Source organism: Mus pahari, chromosome 10, assembly GCF_900095145.1.
Source record: "Mus pahari chromosome 10, PAHARI_EIJ_v1.1, whole genome shotgun sequence".
In the NCBI taxonomy this organism is placed as follows: domain Eukaryota; kingdom Metazoa; phylum Chordata; class Mammalia; order Rodentia; family Muridae; genus Mus; species Mus pahari.
The window spans coordinates 8,311,090-8,321,168 of record NC_034599.1 but is presented as its reverse complement, the minus strand read 5'-3'; positions in this window follow the sequence as shown (position 1 = coordinate 8,321,168).

The window sequence follows — 10,079 nt, the reverse complement described above, 5'->3', positions numbered from 1 at the left end:
AGAAAACAAGGTCTTCCAAGTCAAAATGAGCAAAGCACACAGGAACTCAGAGACCAAGGCAGCATGAACAGGGCCTTTAGGAGTCTGGAGCAGGTCCTTTGCATATATATTATGGCTTCCAGTTTAGTGTTTTATGAGATTCCTAAGTGTGTGAATATATAGGTCTCTGTTTCTTGTATCTCTTCATGGGCTCTCTTCCTTCTTTTGTTTAATTTGTTCAATTCTATTGTGTTGGTTTTTGCTTTATCACATTATGTTATATTATTTTATATTATATTTTTATATCTCAGAAACTTGTTTATTTTCTAATGAGAGACAGAACAAGAGTGGACCTAGATGGCATTGGAATTGGTCAGGAGTTGAAAAGAGTAGATAGAAGGAAAATTTAATCAGGATATGGTATGGGAGAAAAAAAATCTATTTATAATGAAAGAAAAATTAAAATATAGGAAACTAAATAAAAATGGTGAGGGAGTATGAATCATAAGAGACAAAAGTTGAAAATTGTTGTAAATGGCAAAAATAGTCTCTGGGTAATGGGGAAAATAGTATACTATATAAATCTATAAAAATAAACTTTAATGCTATTTTTCTTCATGCTAAGTTAAGCATAGTGAAGGGAATATGCAATTGGCTCTATAAAAATAAGAATTATATGAGATTAAACAATACGTACTGCCTCAGAAGTAATTGTGTTGGGATATGAAATTCATTTTGAACTCCAGTTAGCCTTTCTCTTCTATAGAAATCTCAAGTTGAACTCTGACCATGACATATCCATCTCCTTGGCATATTGCTATCCAGTGCTGTAAAAAGATAGACACTTCAAGAGAAAGCACATTAGTTAAGCATCAATTGCAACTTAATGGACCAAGGTATTTGAATGATACTCTACAATGGCATTATAAATCTATTCTTTAGAGTGCTGAGGGAATATGCTGTACCTCATTTCAAATCTCTGATGTGACTTTGATATCAATAATCCTTTCTGTAGAAAGCCAATTGAATAGATAGGTATATTTTGAGAACAAATAGTCCAGAGTGAAATAAAAAATACAATAAGATAATGGGCTCAATATTAGAGCAAATATCATTTGTGGTGACAAAGGTGTGACTGAGAGAGGTAGAAGAGAGCAGAAGAGAGAATAAAAATTAATATGGACACATGAATCACGATTGCTGTGTTATTTTTCTGCCACCTTTACTAGATGCTCACATCAGTCCCTCTTCAATCAAATGAGTCGCAGGTGGCATTTTTATGTGTCTGAATGTGAAGTCTAATGCAGCCGAGTGAGTAATGGCTTGCAGTGATTCTGGCTGGGGATATCCTTCAGTGGAAAAACTGCATGGACAAAACTTGCTTTACATATCGTTCACCCACCCCAGTTTTCTTTCAGTTAGTCCACATAAGAAGCCATTTTGTCACAGAAGGACAAAAAAAGATGAAAATTTGGGAACATAGAGAAGATGTGTTAATATTCTTCTTTTATATATATTTGTAAGATGACATGCTTAAAATTTGTAGGTAAACCTAAGCATTTAAGATAAAGTGTCATCGCAACAGAGATGGGTTGATAAAATTTCAAAATTAGACATTAGTGCTTAGAACAAGACATATTGTAGAAAAACCAAACAAACCAAAAAACTGAGACGGTATAGAAAGCATCTTTTCCTGTCCATAGGAGGGAAGCATGCTTTATTCCTTAATAGCTCTCTTATTTTGTATTCATGTATTCGATCTACGTCAACTGCATATACTCTCCCTGTATGCCAGGTTTCTTAGTCTTAATTTTGCTACTCTATAAAAGTACTCAAATTATAAAGAGAAGAAACTTATTTTCATAGTTCTGATGACTAGGTTGTTTGAACATAGCATGTCAGCTTGTGACTGTCATTTGCTGAGAACCTTCTCACATCTCCTGGTAAAAGGCAAGCTACTAGGTGAATATGTATGAGAGAGAAAACATTGGGGTCCTGACTTGCTTTACAATAGTCCCCTTTTCAGTAACATTTCTGGTGACTGTAGACTTAAATCATTACTGAGACCTGAGTCATCCTGAACCATCAGTTAATAAAGGCTCTGACTTTTTATTTTCTAAATCCTTTTTAGAGGGAATAAATTATAGTATGATATGGAGCTCCAGACTTTTGGAAATCTTTAGTGGACAGCATATAGTGAAGCCTGCAGCCTCAAAGCCTTTAGGTTTGGGTAGGGTGACTGAAAAGTAGAAAAGAGAATGACTTGAAATAAAATTATTTACTGAAGTAAATAGCAATGAATAACTTGTTGTATGGTTTTAAAAAACTATAGAGAAAAGAATATGGAGAGGTGATATGATAATATAAATAGATCTGCAATTTAAAAAATGATATCTAGATGTTCTTTATGGAAAGGAGATGTGTGGCAAAGACCAAGAACAGGTAAGCAGATGAGCAATTGGCATGTGTAGGAAAGGAGACATTTAGGTTTAGGGAAGAACAGAAATCTTCAAGGCACTGTGGGCCTAGGGCAACAGAGCACAGAGACTAATAGGACAGCACTAAATACTTAAGGAAAGAAATTATCCTTGAGAAATTATAAGCAGAATAAGGAAATACCTTTGAGTTAGTTACATAGGAAAAACCATAGGAAAGTGACAATATTTAGCAAATGGAGAGAATGAGACAGTGATGAGTTTGCAACAGTTCCCATTTTCAGAAACCTTTTCTGGATACTTTACTTGAAAACAAATGTTAATGTATACATATTTAACAATTGAATGATGACAATGAAAACTGGTTAACTACCATAAGCAGTTAAGCTTCTGAAAAGATACAAGAAGGCAAACTAAATAGCATGAGTTTTAGAAACACAACTGTAAAAGTGGATGAAAATAACTAGACAGATTCTAAATTTGTTTGTTAGGTTTTTGGGGGGGGGGTTCAGCTATTTTAGGAACAAAATCCACATTTTGTTTCTGGAGGGAACAAAACAGTTAATGTTCCCAGGCCTCAGACCCCAACTTTGACCTGGTTCTTTAAATGTCTCATGTTTGTCTGTTAACCATCAAAGGATGCAAAGAGAGGAGTTGCCGTTATCCTGTTATCTAACTAAGGCACACAAGTCATAAATGTGCTGCCTGTCTCGACTTAATTGACTTTGGGCAGCTTGCTCACTCCTTTTTTCCCTTGTGATTCTGAAATCTGGATCTCCTGGTTCAATTAAATATGTGTAGCTTGCCCACTTCTTTGCCTTATACCAAGATAACTTAACTTGTTTAACCCCTTGTGTCAAGACATGATTAATGGCTAATGCAACAACCCATCTCACCTCACTTTTTATTCGCTTTCTTTCAAAATGTTGTTTGATCTCCCTTTGAGGATGTGATTCAGATCCCAAACTGGCTACCTTACTGCATGCACAGAAAATAAAGCTTTCATTTCAAGTCTCTGTCTCTGAAATGAGTTTTCTTAGCTTCTACCCTGAACCCAACACATTTTTGTATGAGACCATAAAAATACATAAATAAATGGAGAAGATCTGGAATCAGAAATGGGGTTTGCTATGTGAAGGAGCAGGAATTATAATGAACTATTTGATGGTAGAAATTACTCCTTTCCAAGGACTGAGGTTAGTAATGTAGTAAAGCTGGGGGAACTGTGTGTGTGTGTGTGTGTGTGTGTGTGTGTGTGTGTGTGTGTGTGTGTGTATGCCTTTAGCAAGCGTAGAGGATAAATACAAATTGTAAGTGCTGTGGATTTTTGGGTTTTTGCTTATATTATGTTAACTGGATTCCCAAATTACACGGGAATTCACACATCTGCATGTAAGATGCCCCTGCCCTGCCCCCAATTGACTCTAATTGGTAAATAAAGTTGCCCATGACCAGTGGCTGGCGGGACTTTAGATTTCCTGGGCAAAGGAAAGCATGGAAGAAGAAGGACTTTTAGAATCATCATGCCATGAAAGGAACAGGATTCAGGTTTGAGAGTTGTGAAAGACAGAGAACCATCCATGAAAGATCTGGGTGAGAGTGGCTTCAGGGCTCCCCCCCCCCCAATTTGGATCTGAGGTAGCAAAGATGAAATACAGATATTTAGTAAGTAATAATTCAGGAATATTGGAGGAGGGCCTTAGCAATGTGGAAGTTTGGGAGTGGCCCAACCACTGAACTGCTTAGGGCATATCAAAAATAAGGCTCTTGTGTTTTTTGTTTTTGTTTTTGTTTTTGTTTATTCTAGAATCTGGAAAATTGGGCAGTAGTGAGAAGTGCTAATGAGGAGTTTAGAGCAGAATACCATATTATCACATCACTTAATGGTGGCCTTTTGGAAGGATCTGGTTCACACAGAACATTATGTGGGAAAGTAGAAAATGGTGATATTTAAGTAATGTAGAGGAAATGAAGTCCTTGTACTCACAAACAAGCACTAGAGAAACCAGGAAAGATAAGCATTCAACCTCGTCTCTTTAAAGGAAAGGATATATTTGCCTGTTTTCCAGCAGAAGACGAGGAGCAGATGTTGTTAATAACCTGGTGATCTTTTGATATCTGCAGATTTCAGCCTTACCCAAATCTGACAGAATCCTGAGGATTGTTCTTAGTCTATAGAACCCATGCTTATGGAAGAGGTCTGTGTATGTTTGCAGCAGAATCTAGTGTTATACTCATTCCAGTCCCATTCTCTCTAGACCATTAGCTTGAACATTGTTTTTCAGTCAATAGAAACTATTTTTATGGAAGAAGACATAAGTATTTTGCAAAGCACATGTACTTTGGAATGGAGCTTCAGTGTAGTTATGCCTTGAGCTTTGTTGTAACTTTTCCTCAAGTTTGCACTGTGCTTATATATGTCAAAATAAACCCCTTAGGGTGAGATTCTAGAAGTTTGAACCAGTCTAGGTAACTAAGTTGTTTTGTTCAATTTCTTTCTCACCTTTCTCAGATTGTCAGGGACCCCCACAATGTACGTGCTATTTAAAGTTGTCCACCTTTACGTTAACCTTCTAGGATTCTAATATTAAATATACTAGGTAAGTGACATTTCTACTAAATATTCCATGGAAAAATGGTGTTGGGATATGTCTTGCTGTCAGTTTCAAAGTGGCAGGCTCAAGGTTAATAGCTCGGAGTGTGTGCAGAGACATTTCTGTGCTCTTGTCCATTTCTGACACGTGAGCTTTACAAGAGGCTTCTGAACCAAGGACCTGCTTCTGGCTACCACACATGCCATGTTCTTTGCAGTTTGAGGAAGCTATTATTTGGAGATAAAGAGCAACTAAAAAGCAGATGTCAGAGAAAGGGAGAAAAAAAAGCTATTAAAGTAGAGGTGAATTCTGAAATTTTAGCCAAAAGAAGGCACATCTCCCACCTCAGAAGGCAAGCTGAGAGAGAGGATTATCAAACACAGCTGAAGTCTGCTTTATCCTTTTGGAGCCTTGCTCACTTTTGGACTTTCAGAATCCTGTGGCTTTAAACATTTATTTTATCTTCGACATTAATCAGTGGGGAGGAATAAGACGTGCTGACAGATCATGTCTCTCTGACACATTCTATCAAAACTTGAAACTTGGTGCTTGGCAACAAAGCCATGTCACAAAGTAGGAGCAGGATAAAGAACTCTTAAAAAAAAAAAAAAAAAAGAACACTACTGAACTTAATGACTACCAGGTTCACTGTCTTAAAACAACTTCCTTTATGAAAGAAAGTCTTTTATTGGGAAGCAGAAAAATTATGATTTTATTTATTAAATTCTTCTAAAAATATTGATTTAAAATTTATTTCTGTGTGTCTCGGTGAATATGTGTATGTGTATGCAGATGCTCACTGAGGCTAGGAATGGATGTTAGACTCCTGGAGCCTGAGTGGCAGGATGCTAAGAGCCTTCAGACATTAGTGATGGAAATCAAATTCTGATCCTTTGAAAGAACAGCAAGTACTCTTGAGTGTTGATCACTAAAAGAAACAACAGTAGTAACAGCAACAAAATAGTCATGGTGAGAGTAAGGTCTTATGGTTTTCTGAGTGGAGATAGAGGTAACTCCAATTGCTAATCTATTACCCAGATTGCAATAGAAATAAACTCCCTGACGTCATGAAAATTGGCACATCTATACTTAATGATCACACCAATCATATGCCCTCTGAAAATCATGAGGCCCTTATTGTGTGCTAGACATGTGCTAAGAACTTAACATAGAACATTGTGCACCTTTTCTAACTAAGGCTTTGGAACACTGACTTGTTAGTATTCCCTGGTGGTTGAGTAGTAGTGGCCACTTAGTTACAAGGACTCAGAACTAAGACTACATATAGCAGGTTTAGGAATCTACAGATTTCTCTGAAATAACAGGCACTACAGGGAAATTCATGATTATTCCAGTGCTGTGCATTGTTTTTATGCATTAACTGGGTTTAGGGGATATGTGCTGTGGAAGAGACACCATATAAGCAACTGAAGGAGAATGCAAGTAGGGTTTTGTAGAAGCTGTCAGGGGTTAGAAAGGAAGGTAGTACTACGGAGAGTCACGTTACCACACCAGTACGTTCCTAGGAGAGGTACCACATCTGCTTTTGTGTACTATTGTGGAGTGCAGAGACTGGAGTAGTGACAGATCTCCAGGTAGATGAGTAACTTGAGCACAGTGGAGTTCCAAATAGAAGAAGCCTTCACCAGAATATAAAACCTCGGGTGGATGTGGATCGTACGACTTTTAGCTTGGTGTTATTTGGACAGAAATGCAATCAAATCTTCAACTTTCCTGGGAACTTTATGACTTTTTGGTAGCTATACTGTCAAAAATTCTTACTTAGTATTTACCCATATTGCAATATAAATCATACTCACTTAAGTATTAATTGAGCCATACAATTAATGGGACTCTTCTTGACTAAAGAAGGTAATCAGTTTGCAAAGATGATGAATCTTTTAAAAAAAAAAAGAAACAAATCATAATGATAATGCTTATCAAGAAGGCTAGTACTTGGGGATGAGAGATGATTCAGGCTTAGTTAATAGGAGCACTTGCTAATTTCCCAGAGTACAGAGTTTGGTTTCCAGCACTTACTTAGGACAGCCTGTAACTTAAAACTCAAGCTCCAGGGAACACATTGCCCCCTCTGTCCTCCACAGTCACTTTAAACCTGTGGCACACACACACACACACACACAGAGAGAGAGAGAGAGAGAGAGAGAGAGAGAGAGAGAGAGAGAGAGAGACCAGACAGCAGACAGACAGAGACAGAGAGATAGACAGACAGAGGCAGACAGAGTGACAGAGAGACTGACAGAGAGACAGACAGAGAGACAAAGAGACACAGACACACACACATATACACATACACACACAGAGAGAGACAGAGATAGAGACAGAGATAGGGGGCATGTAGATTAGATAAAGAGGCACATCCAACACAGATAAAGATAAGTAAAAGGCTGGGTTAAATGTGATGATAACTGCTGCATACCTCTTTCCAGTCCCCAGTGAAGACATGGCTACAGTTTTGTGTGTGTGTGTGTGTGTGTGTGTGTGGAGATATTTCATAGAAATATAAACTAGAAAACATGCATATGCTTCACACTATTTTGATCATTCAATCAACTATGTGTCTAACTGCATCTAGAGTTATATTCCTTTGGTAAATATAAAGAATTTATCACGTCTGAGGCTTATGATTAAGAATCTTGTCTGCCTTTTAAAATGGAGAAGCAAAAAAAAAAATTAGAAAAACTTTATTTTCTACTTCAACTCCATTTGACAAAGCTCTGCTTTTAGAGCTTTAGAGCTTTCTTATAAATGCATAATGGAGGGTTTCCATCGAGTTCTTCAGGTTTTTTTTTTTTTAGTATAATAATTTAAGCCAATAGTAGCTAACACCCTCTTTGAGTTTCCATAGCAGCTATTATAATATACCTAATGTTATTAATATTTAAGAAGGAACCACTAAGATTTCAAATATGAGACAAATTGAAATTTTAAGTATTAATTGAGCACCACTGTTAATGTCACCTTTGTTAATCTATGGTGAAGGCAATATGCACTGTTTCATTAGAGATAGAAACCTTGATGTGTAGCGGCAGAACAATCTCAGTTTCTAGCAATTTGTCACATATAGTCATATAACAAATGACATTGCACTCAAATCTCTAAAAGTTAAATTTTTCAGACAAGTAAAAGTAAAAATCATCTATTTAGTTGTTTGAGTGGTAGATAAGAACACATCATTCGTCTGTGTACCTATTCTTCCTGTGACTAAGTCTTTAGTTAGCAAGTAGAAAACACCAGGTACGCCAGCACAGATGCTCCTTAAAATAAAATCTAAATATAACTGCTTTTGTAGAATGATGTGCTACAAGTCTTGTTCAGCATGAATCTCAAGAGGTTAGAACATCTGTCTGCTTCTGTCAATATTTTAGTTTCTCATATAATGTTTACTTTTGATTTTACCATGATTGGTTCATACTAATGTTTTCAACTTTTATAAATTCTCCATGTGCAGTAAGTGCTGTGTGTACTTGTGTGTGTGTGTGTGTGTGTGTGTGTGTGTGTGTGTGTGTGTGTGTATGTCCCTGAATTTTCCACCATTTTCCTTACAGCATGTTTGAATGACAGGGATTTTTACTCTATTACTCTATTTCTGAAACAAAACTAGAACTTCATATAAAATTTATGGAAATTAGGACTTCAGAAAGAAGTATCCGGAAGGAAGGACTGATACTTTCATCCAAGCCATAATGATTTCTGTGATGTCTTCACATGATTCCGGCTGTCCCACAACACTAACAAGTTAATATTTCACTCTGCTTGTTATTAATCCTCACTATTTTCCATACAATTTCCATATGTTTTTACACAAAGCCAGAAATGGTTCCTTCTGATTTTTCTGTAGTTTTATTCTGTTTCCTTGCTTCAGTAGATATTCAGTTCCGTGCCCAACTAACACACAGGACTTACAAGCTGGTAAACTGAGGCATAAATAATAGGAAATAATATTTGTAAGGGTATGAGAAATAACAGTATCTTTTTCACTCATACAGTGTTAGTCAAATGACATTAGACATTTCCCATGTTATTCACATGGGTCCACATGGCCACAGCATGTACTGTGTTATAGTTTTTATAAAGTATGGTTAAATTTGAGTATGATAGAGGTAAGAGTTAACCCATTTATCACCAATTAGACAATATTCCATCTAAGTACTTTGGATAATCAGAGCTAGTTCATAGTGAAACTTCAAAAATGCTTGTAGATTTGCAAAATGGGAAAATCTATAATGTTCATAAATGAAAACAAATTTTTAAAAGATAAATGAAGAGGTGATTGGAAAAGTAATTCATTGATTTTTTCCCTAGTATATTTTTAAATAAAAATATTGGATTTAAATATATAGGGTACATTTATATGTGTGTATACATTTTTATAAATGTATGTGTATATTGGTCACATAACATGAGTGTTCAAGGTTAAGCATTAAACTCATTGTGTTTTAATAATGGGAGGTAGTGAAAACACTCATGTACCTATTTACATTTCTGGGTTCTCAGGGACTCTACTCAAAAGCAAATGAATCCAGTGAAATAACTGTCAGTCAATTACTGTTAGTTGTGCATTTACCTCCTTTTCCTTCTAGCTTGTTCTAATGGTTTACTTAGATACAATGTCACAGATCTTAAGTGCACACAAGTGCAGGGTTCTTTCCATTCAGGTCAAGGCTTAAAACCCTTTTCATTTGTTCTAAGAATTAGATATTTGGAAAGATGCAACTATTTAAATTATTGCTGCACTGGACTTTCATATATAACTAGTACAAACATATAGAAATATTTTTCATTTTGCTCTTAAGAACTTTGCATAAAATTTGAATGAAACCATTTCCTATTGCACTTGACAGTTTTTTCAAAGAATTTCAAGTTTTAGCAAATACAAACGTGTTAATCTCAAATTTGGCCTAGAAATGAAAGGTGACAGCTCAACTCTGAAATGTTTCCATTACTTTAAATCTAAAGATCAATTGACTAAAAAAAAAAAAAAAAAAAAAAAAAAAAAAAAAAAAAAAAAAAAAAACCCCCCCCCAATAAAGCCATTTTCTACAAGTAA